Below are 17,894 nucleotides of genomic sequence, written 5' to 3'. Positions count from 1 at the left end.
CACAGCATCTGAGCGCCTGGTAGAAAGCTGTTGTTACATACCTACTTTGATTATAAGCATGAAATATCGGGTCGACAGTCAGTCAGGAGATTGCTAGTCCACAGTCCTTATTCTGTTCACACAGAGGACCGTCAGAGTGAGTGCAGTATTACAGCAGTTATCAAAACCTTCTACTCCACAACCAACACTCTTTAAGGAGGATTAGATAAAGTACTACCCCCTCCGGAGATCAATACTAGGGATCTGTTCTTGAGTGAGACTAGCTGCATTTAATAGGGACATCAACTGATTAGTCTACCATCATCAGAGTATCATTGAAATGTGCACCAACGAGGTAGTGAGAGTACTCAGACTGAAGCATTAATGTTCTAGGGGAACCCTTTCCCTTATGGTATCATTAGTAACACAATATAGACATTTGTTATGGATACTGTTGCATGTTAAACTGTTTCAAAACCCTCTGGGTTTACTGCATTCAATTTTTTTTGCTTAGGTTGCTCTACCGAATGCTGATAAAGAAGGGTAACCAATTGTTCCAGCAAAATAAAACTCTTTTATTTAAGTTACAGTATAGATATAGTGACGTTTGTTGCAGTAACTTTAATTAGTTGTGATCCATGGCCAGTGAGTTCTTTCTGAACAAGGGTAGGTAATCCACACCCAGTATCTTCCATAAAGTGGTGGTTGTGCTCTTCCTCCCCATCTCTCTGCGAAGGTCGGAACTTGAAGACCCTGCGAGCGAGAGAAGATCAGGTACAATTCTAGAAACGGATTACTTACCTGAATGATACACAGACATACTTACCCATAGACCCTAATACCGACAGCTTACTTACCCGGGTACAAAATATAATATTACAGAGGGTTAGGGGGGCACTGGGGAGAGGTAAGCATACTTACCTTGCTCCCGTCATTATTCTCACTGCAGGCATCCCGACCACCAACATATCACACCCAACCCTTGGAGACTTGTTCAGTTAGGTCCTGTATCCCCTGTGTGTTAAGCCCTGAGAGTGCACTTTATCTTGCAGTCACTGCGGCTGTGAGGAAAAGTCAGAGTTAAAATGCACCCTCTTGGATTTAACTGGTGGTAGAAACACCCTAGATTATGCATTTTATTTTTCTAGCACGGTCTGTTAAATGACAGAAGTTGATTGGGTACGTTGGGGTCTCTTCGTGAAGCAGTGAAAAAAGTGGAGAAGTGAGCCTGTGGAGAAGCTGGTCTGTACAATTGTATAGTATGGAAATTATAAATGTTACTTCAATGCTGAATTCTCCACCCTTTTCACTGCTTCATGAATAGACTCCTTTATCTCTCTCCAAGATTTGATCAATCTCCCCCAGAGGCTGATATGGAATAGGAAACAATTTTGCTGTCCATATGTTGGCATAAAACTATGATGTCATATTTGCTGCATTGTATGTCTATTTAGAGTGGAATGTATAGTAACCAGCGGTGGATTTTACCTGCAGCCACCGCCCCTCTTCCCCTCCCAGTAAAATCTGCCCACCCCAGTGACACAGTGGGGTAAATTTACTAAAATTCGTATTTTTCCGAATGAGGTTAAAGTTCAAACACGAATGACATCGAAAGTGTAAATTTGCAACTTTTTGAATTTATTACGACTAATTTACTAAGCTGTCGTATTCTGCATTTTCGTATTTACCGATGTCGATGTCATTCGTATTTTTTGGCAGTGTTTTACGGGAGTGAATTGTAAAACACTGCCGACTTTAACACAATGAATCTCGGCCGGATCTGTGAGATCCGTGATGGGCTTCATTGTGCACCTTTCGTAAAAAATAAAACATTGTTAAAAATAAAAATAAAAAATGCGTGGGGTCCCCCCTCCTAAGCAAAACCAGCCTCGGGCTCTTTGAGCCGGTCCTGGTTGAAAAAATATGGGTAAAAAAGTGACAGGGGTTTCCCCATATTTATTCAACCAGCACCGGGCTCTGCGCCTGGTCCTGGTTCCAAAAATACGGGGGACAAAAAGCGTAGGGGTCCCCCGTATTTCGGAAACCAGCACCGGGCTCCACTAGCCAGGTACATAATGCCACAGCCGGGGGACAATTTTATATTGGTCCCAGCGGCCCTGGCATTACATACCCAACTAGTCACCCCTGGCTCGGGTACCCTGGAGGAGTGGGAACCCCTTAAATCAAGGGGTTCCCCCTTCCAGCCACCCAAGGGCCAGGGGTGAAGCCCGAGGCTGTCCCCCCCATCCAAGGGCGGCGGATGGGGGCTGATAGCCTTTTTGACAAAATGTGAATATTCTTTTTAGTAGCAGTACTACAAGTCCCAGCAAGCCTCCCCCGCAAGCTGGTACTTGGAGAACCACAAGTACCAGCATGTGGAGGAAAACCGGGCCCGCTGGTACCTGTAGTACTACTACTAAAAAAATACCCCAATAAAAACAGGAGACACACACCTTGAAAGTAAAAGTTTATTACATACATCCACACCTCCAAACATACATACTTACCTATGTTCACACGAGGGTCGGTCCTCTTCTCCATGTAGAATCCATGGGGTACCTGTGGGAAAAATTATACTCACGTAATCCAGTGTAGATCGGTCCTCTTCTGTTCTTTTTGTAATCCACGTACTTTGCAAAATAAAAAAACGAACACCCGACCACGCACTGAAAGGGGCCCCATGTTTTCACATGGGACCCCTTTCCCCGACTGTCAGGAACCCCCTCTGACTTCTGTCTAAGAGGGTTCCTTCAGCCAATCAGGGAGCGCCACGTCGTGGCACCCTCCTGATTGGCTGTGTGCTCCGGTAGTGTCTGTCAGGCAGCACACGGCAGTGATACAATGTAGCGCCTATGTGCTCCATTGTAACCAATGGTGGGAACTTTGTGGTCAGCGGTTGACCGAAAGTAACCTCACCGCTGACTACAAAGTTTTTGAAATACTACAAAGTAGTATTTCAAAAACAAAGACTGAATTTAGAGATAAAGACGGGAACCCTCACTTAACCAGTGCAGGCTATAGCACTGGTGCTGCTTATTTCTTTTTGGAGGCTAGATGGCATAACAATTTATTTCATTTTTTAATAGTAAAGGTACGTGCTGGTGCTGTCATCATCATCATCAGCCGCAGCAGCAGCACATACCTTTACCAAGCCTAAGCACAAAACACTACCCTAGGTGACAAGTTTAGCGGCTCTGTGGTGATTCCAGTCTCTCTCTCCATTGTGTACAGCCCCAGCAGCTATATTGTGCTTTCACTTGAGTCAGATCTCAGGCCAGATGCCTGCTGGGTGAAGGTTTTTATGAACTGAAGCTAGATAATTGGTTGATTTTTCAGTGTGTTGTTTTCCCTATCTATGTGCCAAGAAAGAAGGGCAATGCTGAAGCTGAAAATGGGCCATATATATGAGTACATTCTTTAGGGTCATTTTTACTTTGTATTTTTTTTCTTTGTTTTCTTTTGGAAGATGCAGTTGTCCCATGGGAGATATACTGTATAAGTGGGGTATACAGTATATACCCCATGGAGAAAATGTTGATCATGACACAGTCCCAGTTTTGAAAGTGTTTTTATTACTGCACTTTCATAGATATCCCCAGAGGCATATCTAGAGAGGAGGGGACCCGTGTGCAGTCTCTGTGTGTGGGCCCCCATCTCTCCCGTAGCCGGCAGCGCCGCTGTTAGTGCTCTGAGCACTGAGACTCTGGCACAGTGCCAGAGTCTACAGCGCATGCGCAGGACTCAGAAAAAATGGTCGCCGCCAAAAAATGTCCTGCACATGCAATGTAGACTCTGACACTGTTCCCGAATCTCTAGTGCTCAGTGCGCTAGCAGCTGCGGTGCCGGCTACAGGAGAGGAGGGGGCCCACACGGTCACCAATGGACACCGGAAAGGTAAGTATAGAAGAAATGGATACAGTGTGTGTGCGGTGTGGGCCCCCTCTGGACCCAGGTGCCTGTGTGCACTGCACACACTGCACCCATTATAGATATGCCACTGGATATCCCCCTACAGTATACTGTATGTATATCCCATATTAATGCATGTTATTTATGTATTTATTTTGCAAGAATGCACCTAAATATTAGGAACGTACATTCAATAGCATGCAGTTATCATATCGACAAGGGTGTAGAGAGGGTAGCAAGCCCTGGGGGAGCTGAAAAAGTTAGAGGGGGTGCTGCTGCGCACCACCCTCCTTTCCAGGGGGGCACACATTGCACCCATATTTTAATACTTACCCCTCCGGAGTCCAGCGTCTGTCGCTGCAGCCATGGCGAAAATCTCCTCTAAAATGGTCACAGCGCATGCGCAGTAGTGAATTTTGTCGGTGACTACTGCACCGTGCAGAGGAGGATGTCCACCCAGAGTAGTTAACACTACTCTGTTAAAACACCCCGTGACAGCCGGCCCTCCTTATGTGTCCTGGTGTCTGTTTGTAGCTGTGCAGCATGGTTACTTCTGTCCTGCAGCACCACTCTCTGACCCCGCTGCTGCAGCACCTCTCTCTTTCCTGGAAGCTGCAGTAAATGTCTCTACTTCAGATTCTGCAGCATCTCCCTTTGCCCTAGCTGCAGCAGCACCTCTTTCTGCCCCGGCTTCTGCAGAACCTCTCTCCGCCCGGCTGCTGTAGCACCTCTTTCTGACCCAGCTGCTGCAGCACTTCTCTACATTGATAATGCAGCACCTCTCTCTACCCCAGTTGCTGCTGCAGCACCTCTCTCTGCAGCACCTCTTTCTGCCCCAGCTGCTACAGCACCTCTCTGCCCCAGCTGCTGCTGCAGCACCTCTCTCTGCATTAGAAGCTGCAGCACCTCACTCTGGGTCTGTTTACTAAGCCTTGGATGGAGATTATCTCCATCCACTTTAAGTACCAACCAATTAGCTCCTAACTGCCATGCTACAGACTGTATTTGAAAAATGACAGTTAGGAGCTGGTTGGTTGGTACTTTATCTCTGATCACTTTATCTCCATCAAAGACTTATTAAATAGACCCCTCTGTCTCTCAGGCTGCTGCAGCACCTCTCTCTGCCCCTCAGGCTGCTGCAGCACAGCTCTCTCTGCCCCTCAGGCTGCTGTGGCACTGCTCTCTCTGCCCCTCAGGCTGCTGCAGCACAGCTCTCTCTGCCCCTCAGGCAATTCTGGGACATTATTCTTAATGACGTACAGTGAGATTATCTGGTCTGGGATGGCAGGTCTAGGGTATTATTTTCATTGAGGCATTGGGGGATTATCAAATCAGGGGAGGGGGGAGCGGCAATTTTGGTGCATTATTTTAATTGAATGTTTGGGGGGTTCAGGTCTTGGGGGTCACAGTTGTGGCATTATTTTCATTGAGGCATTGGGAGATTATCAGATCTGGGGGGACAGTTTAGGGGCATTATTTTTATTATGACATTAGGGGTTATCAGGTTGGGGGGGTCACATTTGGGGCATTATTTTCATTGAGGATTAAGGGGGTTGTGAGGTCAGGTCAGTCGGGGCATATATAGTGTTTTTCATTTATTTGAATTAAACAAGTAAATAATTAAATACAGTTACTTTCATAGCAGCTCTACCATTGTGTAATGTGTATAAGGGGCTCAACCATAGTTTAACTTGTATAAGTGGCTTTACTGTGTGGCATAATGTGTATAAGGGGTACTACTGTGTGGTGTAATGTGAATTATAGATACTACTGGTACTATTCTGTGGCCACGTACCTTCCCAATGAAGCCATTATTTATTTATTACTATTTATATAGCACCAACTGGAACTCATCCTGCAGGTTCTTTATTTCCACACTGTCTTCCCAGGATAAGCACTCCATGGAGTCAGATATCGACCGGGCCTTCCCCAAGGCTTCAGCCTTCTGATCGCCTTAGCTGAATGAAACAGGCGCTTCCATCCCAGGATGCAGCCCACCCCTCTCTCTTTCCACCGTGGTAAGTTGAACAAAGGGGGTTACCTTTACTGCAGGTTTACCAGATTCCCTGAATATTTATGGGCCTAGGACCAGGCCCGGCAGGCAGGTGGCTTCATCATGGCTGGGTTAAGCAAAAAATCTACTATGCAGCCTCCTGGAAGTCAGAGCTGAAACAAACATCTCTCTCCATGCAGTGGCGTCATGAGGGTGGTGCGAAATAGAGCCGCACACTCACATCTGTACGCTCATACCATCCGCTGACCTGGGGCACGTCCACGGCGACGGCGTCCACACACCCTTCTACCCGGCACCAAGCGCCGCAATCATGCCCGCACCGCCAACTGTATAGCCAGTTTCAAAACTAGCTATACAACAACACCACCGCGGCCAGGTAGTCCTATGGGCACACAGCTGTGGCGGAAGTCAGGGAGGCAATGGAGTCGGTTGCCGCCGGGCTCCAGCAGTGAAGGGGGCACCTACTCCATTGCCTCTGACAGTGCTACTGTTCGGCTGCTGCTGCAGTCTCCAGCATGACAGCCTGGCTCCTGCCCCCTGACAAGTGCGGCTGACTGGCTCCGGCGGCTCCCGCATGATGATACCGCGTCTGGCCAGCTCCCGCCCCCCTGATGGCGCAGTTGCCCAGCTCCGGCTTCAGCATGATGACCCCACGGCTGGCCGGCGCCCGCTCTACAGTGAAGCTGCCCGGCTTCGGTTCCTGCCCCACAGCTACGCTGCTTTTCTCCTGCATGCTGACACTCAGGCTGCCTGGAAAGAAGAGGTAACTGACGGAGGAGAGTGTCAGGATGGGGACAGTGTGTGTGTCAATGTGGCTGTGGCTGAGTGTGTGTGTGTGCGTGTGTGTGTGTGTACATGTATTTGTATAGATGTGTGTGTGCATATGTGGCTGTGAATACGTAGATGTGTGTGTGTGTATCTGTGTGGCTATGTGTGTATAAGTGGTATAATGTGTGTGTGTGTGTGTGGCTGAGTGTATTTGTATATATGTGAGGGTGTGTATATGTTTCTGTGTCTGTATACCAGACCTGGTCCGTGGGAAGGGGGGGCAATATAAACTTTTTCGCCTCCGGGCATCTGGTATTAACTTACGCCCCTGGCACACAGTCAAAAGCAGCAGCTCTTCCTGATTCAGCGCTGCCTGCTGGGAGCACTCCCTTGCTTTCCCTCTGCCGGCGCCTGGAGTGGAGGGAAAGTGGGAGAGACACAGAGGTAAGGTATGGGAGTAACACAGGCTGAGAGAGACAGAATGAGGGGGGGGGGGGTAACGCAAGCTGAGAGAGACAGAATGGGGGGTAACATAGGCTGAGAGAGACAGAATAAGGGAGGGGGTAATGCAGGCTGAGAGACAGAATGAAAGGAGGGGGATGCAGGCTGAGAGACAGAATGAGGGGGGGGCGCAGGCTGAGAGACAGAATGAAGGAAGGGGTGACACAGACTAAGAGTAACAGAATGTAGGAGTGGGGACACAGGCTGAGGACACAAAATGAAGGAGGAGGGGAACGCAGGCTGAGAGACACGGAATGAAGGGGGGGCATGCAGGCTGAGAGGCAGAATGACGGGGGGGGGGGAATGCAGGCTGGGAGACAGATTGGGGGGGGGGGGCGAATGCAGGCTGAGAGACACAGAATGAAGGAGAGGGGAACGCAGGCTGAGAGACACAGAATGAAGGAGGGGGGAACGCGGGCCGAGAGAAACAGAACGAAGGAGGGGGCTACACAGGCTGAGAGACACAGAATGAAGGAGGGGGAATGCAGTCTGAGAGATACAGAATGAAGGAGGAGGGGAATGCCGGCTGAGAGACACAGAATGAAGGAGGAGGGGAATGCCGGCTGAGAGACACAGAATGAAGGAGGGGTTGGAATGCAGTCTGAGAGATACAGAATGAAGGAGGAGGGGAATGCCGGCTGAGAGACACAGAATGAAGGAGGGGTTGGAATGCTGGCTGAGACGCAGAATGAAGGAGGAGGGGAACGAATGCTGAGAGACACAGAATGAAGGAGGGGGAGACGCAGGCTGAGAGACACATAATGAAGGCGGGTGGAAACGCAGGCTGAGAGACACAGACTGAAGGAGGGGAGGAACGCAGGCTGGGAGACACAGAATGAAGGAGTGGGGGGAATGCAGACTGAGAGACACAGAATGAAGGAGGGGGGGAACACAGGCTCAGACACAGAATGAAGGAGGGGAGAATGCAGGCTGAGAGACACAGAATGAAGGAGGGGGGGACGCAGGCTGAGAGACAGAATGAAGTAGTGAGGGGGATGCAGGCTGAGAGACACAGAATAAATGGTGGGGGGGGTGCAGGCCGAGAGACACAGAATGTAGGAGGGGTTGACACAGACTGAGAGACACAGAATGAAGGGGGGGGGACACAGGCTGAGAGACACAGAATGAAGGAGGGGGAAGCGCAGGCTGAGAGACACAGAATGAAGGAGTGGGGGACACAGGCTGAGAGACCTAGAATGAAGGGGGAGGGACGCAGGCTGAGAGACACATAATAAAGGGGGGGGGGATGCAGGCTGAATGACACAGAATGAAGGAGGGGGAAGCGCAGGTTGAGAGACCCAGAATGAAGGAGGGGGGGGGGAACGCAGGCTGAGAGACACATAATGAAGGGGGGGGATGCAGCCTGAGAGACACAGAATGAAGGAGGGGGGGGGGGGAATGCAGGCTAAGAGACACAGAATGAAGGATGGGGGACACAGGCTTAGAGACACAGAATAAAGGAGGGGGGACGCAGGCTGAGAGACACAGAATGAAGGAGGAGGGGGAACGCAAGCTGAGAGACAGAATGAAGGAGGAGGGGGAATGCAAGCTGAGAGACACAGAATGAAGGAAGGGGGGAATGCAGGCTGAGAGACACATAATGAAGGAGGGGGGGACGCAGGCTGAGAGACAGAATGAAGTAGTGAGGGGGATGCAGGCTGAGAGACACAGAATAAATGGGGGGGGATGCAGGCCGAGAGACACAGAATGTAGGAGGGGGTGACACAGACTGAGAGACACAGAATGAAGGGGGGGGGGGGCACAGGCTGAGAGACACAGAATGAAGGAGGGGGAAGCGCAGGCTGAGAGACACAGGGGTAAATTTACTAAGATTCGTATTTTCCCGTTTCAGGTCAAAGTTCAATCACGAATGACATCGAAAGTGTAAAACTGCAACTTTTTGAATTTGTTACGATGGATTTACTAAGCTGTCGTATTCGGGTTTTTCTTTTCTTCCGATGTCGATGTCATTCGTGTTTTTTTTGTGTTTTTTACGGCAGTGATTAGCAAAACACTGCCGACTTTTTTACAATTAATCTCGGCCGGATCTGTGTGATCCGTGCTGGGGTTCTATTTTTTTTTTTTTTTTTTTAATTAAACACTGTAAAATTAAAAAAAAAAATTGCGTGCGGTCCCCCCTCCTAAGCATAACCAGCCTCGGGCTCTTTGAGCCGATCCTGGTTGCAGAAATATGGGGAAAAAAATGACAGGGGTTCCCCCATATTTAAGCAACCAGCATCGGGCTCTGCGCCTGGTCCTGGTCCCAAAAATACGGGGGACAAAAAGAGTAGGGGTCCCCCGTATTTTTAAAACCAGCACCGGGCTCCACTAGCTGGACAGATAATGCCACAGCCGGGGGTCACTTTGATATAGTGCCCTGCGGCCGTGGCATCAAAAATCAAACTAGTCACTCCTGGCCGGGGTACCCTGGGGGAGTGGGGACCCCTTCAATCAAGGGGTCCCCCCCCCAGCCACCCAAGGGCCAGGGGTGAAGCCCGAGGCTGTCCCCCCCCATCCAATGGGCTGCGGATGGGGAGGCTGATAGCCTTTGTTGTAAAAGAAAATATATTGTTTTTAGTAGCAGTACTACAAGGCCCAGCAAGCCTCCCCCGCATGCTGGTACTTGGAGAACCACAAGTACCAGCATGCGACGGAAAAACGGGCCCGCTGGTACCTGTAGTACTACTACTAAAAAAATACCCAAAAAAAGACAAGACACACACACCGTGAAAGTATAATTTTATTACATACATACACACATACATACATACTTACCTTAAGTTCCCACGCAGGTCGGTCCTCTTCTCCAGTAGAATCCAAGGGGTACCTGTTGAAGAAATTATACTCACGAGATCCAGGGGTCCAGGCTCCTCGGGAAATCCAGGGGTAATCCACGTACTTGCATAAAATAAGAAAACGGAAAGCCGAGCCACGAACTGAAAGGGGCCCCATGTTTTCACATGGGACTCCTTTCCACGAATGCCAGAAACCCACTCTGACTGATGTCTAAGTGGGTTTCTTCAGCCAATCAGGGAGTGCCACGTTGTAGCACTCTCCTGATCAGCTGTGTGGTCCTGTCCTCACTGACAGGCAGCACACGGCAGTGTTACAATGTAGCGCCTATGCGCTACATTGTAACCAATGCTGGGAACTTTCTGCTCAGCGGTGACGTCACTTTAGGTCAACCGCAGGGCAGAAAGTTCCCATCATTGGTTACAATGTAGCGCATAGGCGCTACATTGTAACACTGCCGTGTGCTGCCTGTCAGTGAGGACAGGACCACACAGCTGATCAGGAGAGTGCTACAACGTGGCACTCCCTGATTGGCTGAAGAAACCCACTTAGACATCAGTCAGAGTGGGTTTCTGGCATTCGTGGAAAGGAGTCCCATGTGAAAACATGGGGCCCCTTTCAGTTCGTGGCTCGGCTTTCCGTTTTCTTATTTTATGCAAGTACGTGGATTACCCCTGGATTTCCCGAGGAGCCTGGACCCCTGGATCTCGTGAGTATAATTTCTTCAACAGGTACCCCTTGGATTCTACTGGAGAAGAGGACCGACCTGCGTGGGAACTTAAGGTAAGTATGTATGTATGTGTGTATGTATGTAATAAAATTATACTTTCACGGTGTGTGTGTCTTGTCTTTTTTTGGGTATTTTTTTAGTAGTAGTACTACAGGTACCAGCGGGCCCGTTTTTCCGTCGCATGCTGGTACTTGTGGTTCTCCAAGTACCAGCATGCGGGGGAGGCTTGCTGGGCCTTGTAGTACTGCTACTAAAAACAATATCTTTTCTTTTACAACAAAGGCTATCAGCCTCCCCATCCGCAGCCCATTGGATGGGGGGGGACAGCCTCGGGCTTCACCCCTGGCCCTTGGGTGGCTGGGGGGGGGACCCCTTGATTGAAGGGGTCCCCACTCCCCCAGGGTACCCCGGCCAGGGGTGACTAGTTGGATTTTTGATGCCACGGCCGCAGGGCACTATATCAAAGTGACCCCCGGCTGTGGCATTATCTGTCCAGCTAGTGGAGCCCGGTGCTGGTTTTAAAAATACGGGGGACCCCTACTCTTTTTGTCCCCCGTATTTTTGGGACCAGGACCAGGCGCAGAGCCCGATGCTGGTTGCTTAAATATGGGGGAACCCCTGTCATTTTCCCCCCCATATTTTTGCAACCAGGATCGGCTCAAAGAGCCCGAGGCTGGTTATGCTTAGGAGGGGGGACCCCACGCAATTTTTATTGAAAAAATAAGCACTTTCCCACCCCTTCCAACTGATATACATGCACGGATCTCATGGATCCGTGCATGTCTATTCAATCACGGAAAAAAAAAGCAGGTCTGTTTTTTTTTAGCACTTTTTTACGAGTTGTAATTTTTCACGGCAGTGTTTTGTTTTTTTTTGCTTTGCACTTCTTAGTAAATGACCGAGATTCATACTTAAACAGCCGCGTTTTGACCGATGGTGTATTCATTCGTAATTTTTTACTTGGACTTGCAAAAAATTACGAATGCCCTCATCACTGCCGTGATTAGTGCTTAGTAAATTACCGAGATGACACTTTGATGAAAAAACGGCATCTCGGTCAAAATCGGGAGCTTAGTAAATTTACCCCACAGAATGAAGGAGTGGGGGACACAGGCTGAGAGACCCAGAATGAAGGGGGGGGGGGGACGCAGGCTGAGAGACACATAATGAAGGGGGGGGGGATGCAGGCTGAGTGACACAGAATGAAGGAGGGGGAAGCGCAGGCTGAGAGACCCAGAATGAAGGAGGGGGGGGGACGCAGGCTGAGAGACACATAATGAAGGGGGGGGGATGCAGGCTGAGAGACACAGAATGAAGGAGGGGGGAATGCAGGCTAAGAGACACAGAATGAAGGATGGGGGACACAGGCTTAGAGACATAGAATAAAGGAGGGGGGACGCAGGCTGAGAGACACAGAATGAAGGAGGAGGGGGAACGCAAGCTGAGAGACAGAATGAAGGAGGAGGGGGAATGCAAGCTGAGAGACACAGAATGAAGGAAGGGGGGAATGCAGGCTGAGAGACACAGAATGAAGGAGGGGGGAACGCAGGTTAAGAGAGACAGAATAAGGGAGGGGATAACGCAGGCTAAGAGACAGAATTAAAGGGGGGGATGCAGACTGAGAGACTGAATAGGGGGGACGCAGGCTGAGAGACAGAATGAAGGAGGGAGTGACACAGACTGAGAGACACAGAATGAAGAGGGGGGAAGCAGGCTGAGAGACACAGAATGAAGGTGGGGGGGAACACAGGCTGAGAGACACAGAATGAAGGAGGGGGAGGACGCAGGCTGAGAGACACATAATGAAGGGGGTGGGTGCAGGCTGAGAGACACAGAATGAAGGAGGGGGGGATGCAGGCTAAGAGACACAGAATGAAGGGGAGAGGACACAGGCTGAGAGACACAGAATGAAGCGGGACGACGACGCAGGCTGAGGTACACAGAATGAAGGAGGAGGGGAACGCAGGCTGAGAGTCAGAATGAAGGAGGAGGGGGAATGCAGGCTGAGAGACACAGAATGAAGGAAGGGGGAAAGCAGGCTGAGAGACACAGAATGAAGGAGGGGGGGACGCAGGCTGAGAGAGACTGAATAATGAATATGGGAGGGGGTAATGCAGGCTGAGAGACAGAATGAAAGGGGGGGATGTAGGCTGAGAGACGGAATAAGGGGCGGTGCGCAAGCTGAGAGAGAATGAAGGAGGGGGTGACACAGACTGAGAGTGACAGAATGAAGGAGGGGAGACACAGGCTGAGAGACACAGAATGAAGGAGGAGGGGAACACAGGCTGAGAGACACCGAATGAAGGGGTGGGGATGCAAGCTGAGAGACAGAATGATGGGGGGAATGCAGGCTGGGAGACAGAATGGAGGGGGGCGGACGAAGGATGAGAGACACAGAATGAAGGAGAGGGGAACGCAGGCTGAGAGACACAGAATGAAGGAGGGGGGGTATGCAGGCTGAGAGACACAGAATGAAGGATGGGGAACTCAAGCTGAGAGACACAGAATGAAGGAGGAGGGGAACACAGGCTGAGAGACACCGAATGAAGGGGTGGGGATGCAAGCTGAGAGACAGAATGATGGGGGGAATGCAGGCTGGGAGACAGAATGGAGGGGGGCGGACGAAGGATGAGAGACACAGAATGAAGGAGAGGGGAACGCAGGCTGAGAGACACAGAATGAAGGAGGGGGGGTATGCAGGCTGAGAGACACAGAATGAAGGATGGGGAACTCAAGCTGAGAGACACAGAATGAAGGAGTGGGGGGAACGCAGACTGTGAGACACAGAATGAAGTGGGGGGGGACGCAGGCTGAGAGACACAGAATGAAGGAGGCCGGGGAACGTAGGCTGAAAGACACAGGATGAAGGAGGGGGGGAACGCAGGCTCAGAGACACAGAATGAAGGAGGGGGGGGGATGCAGCCTGAGAGACAGAATGAAGGAGTGGGGGGAATGCAGGCTGAGAGACACACTGAAAGGAAGGGGGGAACGCAAGCTGAGAGACAGAATTATTTATTATTTATTTATTAACAGTTTCTTATATAGCGCAGCATATTCCGTTGCGCTTTACAGTTAGAACAACAGTAATAGAACAAAACTGGGTAAAAACAGACAGACATAGAGGTAGGAACTAAGGCCCTGCTCGCAAGCTTACAATCTACAGGGAATTAGGCATTGATACACAAGGATAGATGCTACCAATTGCATAATGGTCCACCAGATTGCTAGGTTTTAATGGGTTGTATGATATGATCATCCCGCAATGTTGGCCAAGTGTCAGGAGGGTGTGAGAGTAAAGAAAGACAAAATATGTGATGTTATGTATACTGTACAGAGAGGATGTAATTAGATAGGGAAGCACTGAAGGTTATGTGGGTGGGTCTGGAAGAGGTGAGTTTTCAGGGAACGTTTAAAGGTTTGGAGACTAGAGGCGAGTCTTATTGTGCATGGGATGGCATTCCATAGAGTGGATGAAGTCCGGATAAAGGGGGTCATTCTGAGTTGTTCGCTCGCTGCCGATTTTCGCAGTACAGCGTTTAAGTGAAAAAACTGCAAAAATGCGCATGCGCGTGGTACGCAGCGCGCATGTACTAAGTACTTTCACACAAAACTTTGTAGATTTACACAAGCTCGAGCGACGTTTTTTCATCGTTCGAGTGATCGTAGTGTAATTGACAGGAAGTGGGTGTTTCTGGGCAGAAACTGACCGTTTTCAGGGAGTGTGCTAAAAAAACGCAGGCGTGCCAGGTAAAAATGCAGGAGTGGCTGGAGAAACGGGGGAGTGGCTGGCCGAACGCAGGGCGTGTTTGTGAAATCAAACCAGGAACTGAACGGACTGAGGTGATCACAGTCTAGGAGTAGGTCTGGAGATACTCAGAAACTGCAGGGAATTATTTAGTAGAAGTTCTGCTAATCTTTCGTTCGCTATTCTGCTAAGCTAAGATACACTCCCAGAGGGCGGCGGCCTAGCGTTTGCAGTGCTGCTAAAAGCAGCTAGTGAGCGAACAACTCGGAATGACCCTCAAAATTCTGTAATTTTGAGTGTGAACAAGTAATGCGTGTGGATGAGAGACGCAGATCTTGTGCAGAGCAGAGAGGTCGGGTAGGGAGATATTTTGAGATGAGTGAAGAGATGTATGTTGGTGCAGTTTGGTTAATAGCCTTGTATGTCAGTAAAAGTATTTTATATTTAATACGGTAGAGTACCGGTAACCAATGGAGGGACTGACAGAGCGGATCTGCAGACGATGAACGTCTAGCGAGGAACATTAGCCTCGCAGCTGCATTCAAAATGGATTGTAGTGGTGAGAGCCTATGTTTGGGAAGACCGGTCAGGAGACTATTACAATAATCAATGCGGGAGATAATGAGAGCATGGATTAGAGTTTTTGCTGTGTCTTGTGTAAGATATGGTCGTATTTTGGATATGTTTCTTAGATGTATGTAACATGATCTTGAGGCAGATTGAATGTGGGGAGCAAAGGACAGTCCAGAGTCAAGAATGACACCTAGGCAGCAAGCTTGTGGGTTATGGATGATTGCCGAGTTCTCAACAGTGATAGAGATATCAGGTTGGAATCTACTATTGGCCGGTGGAAATATAATTAATTTTGTTTTGGAAATATTAAGTGTGAGGTGGCGAGATGTCATCCAAGATGAAATGGCAGAAAGGCAGTCAGTGACACTGCCCAATACAGATGGTGAGAAATCAGGGGAGGATAGGTAGATTTGAGTATCATCCGTATACAGACGGTACTGAAATCCGAAAGAGTTGATTAGTTTGCCAAGAGATGTGGTATAGATAGAGAAAAGCAGAGGACCTAAGACTGAGCCTTGCGGCACTCCAACTGAGAGATGTAGCAAAGAGGAGGTGGAATTAGAGAAACGAACACTGAAGGAGCGATTAGATAGGTAGGATGAGAACCTAGGGATTGTAGTGTTTGTATGAGAAGAGAGTGGTCAACAGTGTCAAAAGCAGCAGAGAGATCAAGGAGAATAAGTAGAGAGTAATGTCCTTTAGATTTAGCAGTTACCAAATCATTCAATACCTTAGTCAGTGCAATCTCTGTAGAGTGTTGGCAACAAAATCCTGACTGAAGTGGGTCCAGTAGGCTGTGTGAGTTAAGAAAGTGTGTGAGGCGAGTGTAGACAAGTCTCTCAAGTAGCTTGGAGGGGCATGGGAGCTGAGAGATGGGACGGTAGTTTGAGAGAGAGTTAGGGTCAGAGTTTTGTTTTTTCAGAGTGGGAGTAATCACTGCATGCTTGTATAGAGAAGGAAAGATAGCAGTAGACAGAGAGAGATTACAGATGTTCGTTAAGGTTGGGATGAGCACAGCAGACAGAGCTTTACTAATTTGTGAGGGTATAGAGTCAAGGGGAGAGGTATTAGAGTAGGCAGATGAAGAGTGCAGATACTTCATCTTCATTTGTAGGATCAAAGGAAGAGAAGGTGTTAGAGGGTTCAGGCAGAGAATTGAGCAGGTCACTTGCTGTGGAAGAGCATACCATTTCATTTTGGATCTTGTCAATCTTGTCCTTGAAATAGGAAGCAAGATCTTGTGCACTGACAGTGGCTGGTGGGTTGGGTGAAGGAGGGACAAGAAGTGATTTAAATGCATTAAAAAGTCGCTTGGGGTTAGAGGCTTGAGCAGAGATGAGAGATTGAAAATATGTTTGTTTGGCAGTGCCCAGAGCATTACGATAAGAGTGGTACATGGTCTTATATGTGAGAATGTCACTTGAACTACGAGATTTACGCCGCCACTGGCGTTCTACTTTACGTGAGAGTTTTTGTAGGTGTCTAGTATATTTAGAGTGCCACAGTTGACATCTAAGTCTACGTGGAGTGTGATGGGTAGATGGAGCCACTTCATCAAGTGCTGTTTCTAGAGTTTTGTTAAGGTGTGACACAGCAGTCTCAGGAGAGGCGAATGTAGAAATTGGTGAGAGCGGTGGTTACAGTGAGGTAGATAGTTGTTGAAAATAGCATTAATATTTCTGCGGGTTAGAGGCGTCTTTGAAGACTTCAGGGACATTGAGTTTGAAGTAATGGAGGAGATCATCAGGTGATAAGGTTGTGATCTGAGAGAGGGAAATGAGTGTTAAGGAGTTCAGAAACAGAGCATAGTCTGGTGAATACAAGATCAAGGCAGTGGCCCTCCTGATGAGTAGGGGAGTCAGTCCATTGGAAGAGGCCAAGAGAGGAGGTTAGAGAGAGTAGTTTAGAGACATGGGGAGATTGTGGACTGTCAATAGAGATATTGAATTCGCCCATAATGCTGGTGGAGATGTCAGAGGATAGAAAGACAGGGAGCCAAGCAGAAAAATCTTCCAGAAACTTTTTGGGTTGCCCAGGTGGGCGATAGACAGCTGCAACTCGCAGAGAGAAAGGGGTGAAAATCTTAATAGAGTCTACTTCAAATGATGAAATTTGAATGAGGAAATGGGGTGGTAAAACGATGTGTGCGTAAGATTTGGACAGTAATATTCCAACCCCACCTCCTTTAATGTTACCAGGCCTGGGGGGGAAGGGGTGAAGTGGATTTCACCATGTGACAGTGCTGCAGGGGAGGCCGTGTCTGATTGTGTGAGCCATGTTTCTGTTATAGCTAGCATATTGCATTTTTTTGCTATGAAAAGGTGAATAGATGAATAGATGTTAACTAGTGATGAGCGAGGTTCGGTTTTACTCGGTTTTACTCGGTTCTCAAAACGGCATCTTATTGGCTATCCAAAACACGTGACATCCCTGAGCCAATAAGATGCCGTTTTGAGAACCGAGTAAAACCGAGTAAAACCGAGTAAAACCGAATCCGCTCATCACTAATGTTAACTTGTTGCAAACAGAGCGTGCATTCCATAAAGCACATTTTAGTGACTTGGAGGGAGATGGGAGATGTTGTAGTTGAAAATATTATAGTCACACGCATCACGTGCAAACACCACACAGAGTGGCCTCCGTGCGGGTGCTTGTTCTGCCGTGCGTGCGTGCGCATACTCACACGTTGCGTATATTGGCTCACGAGGCCCTGCGTATTAGCGCATGGTATGAGTAAATACAGTAGCATACGCATTCGCATGGAAAAGCCACAAAGACATATCTGATATTTAATTCACATAGTGCATAATTTACACATAGTCCACATGCACCACACCAGCGAGTTACATTTGCTTTAAAGGTATAACAACAGAGGGATTCAA

This window comes from Pseudophryne corroboree, chromosome 4, assembly GCF_028390025.1.
Source record: "Pseudophryne corroboree isolate aPseCor3 chromosome 4, aPseCor3.hap2, whole genome shotgun sequence".
Taxonomy (NCBI): Eukaryota; Metazoa; Chordata; class Amphibia; order Anura; family Myobatrachidae; genus Pseudophryne; species Pseudophryne corroboree.
Note: the sequence above shows the minus strand (reverse complement) of the source record.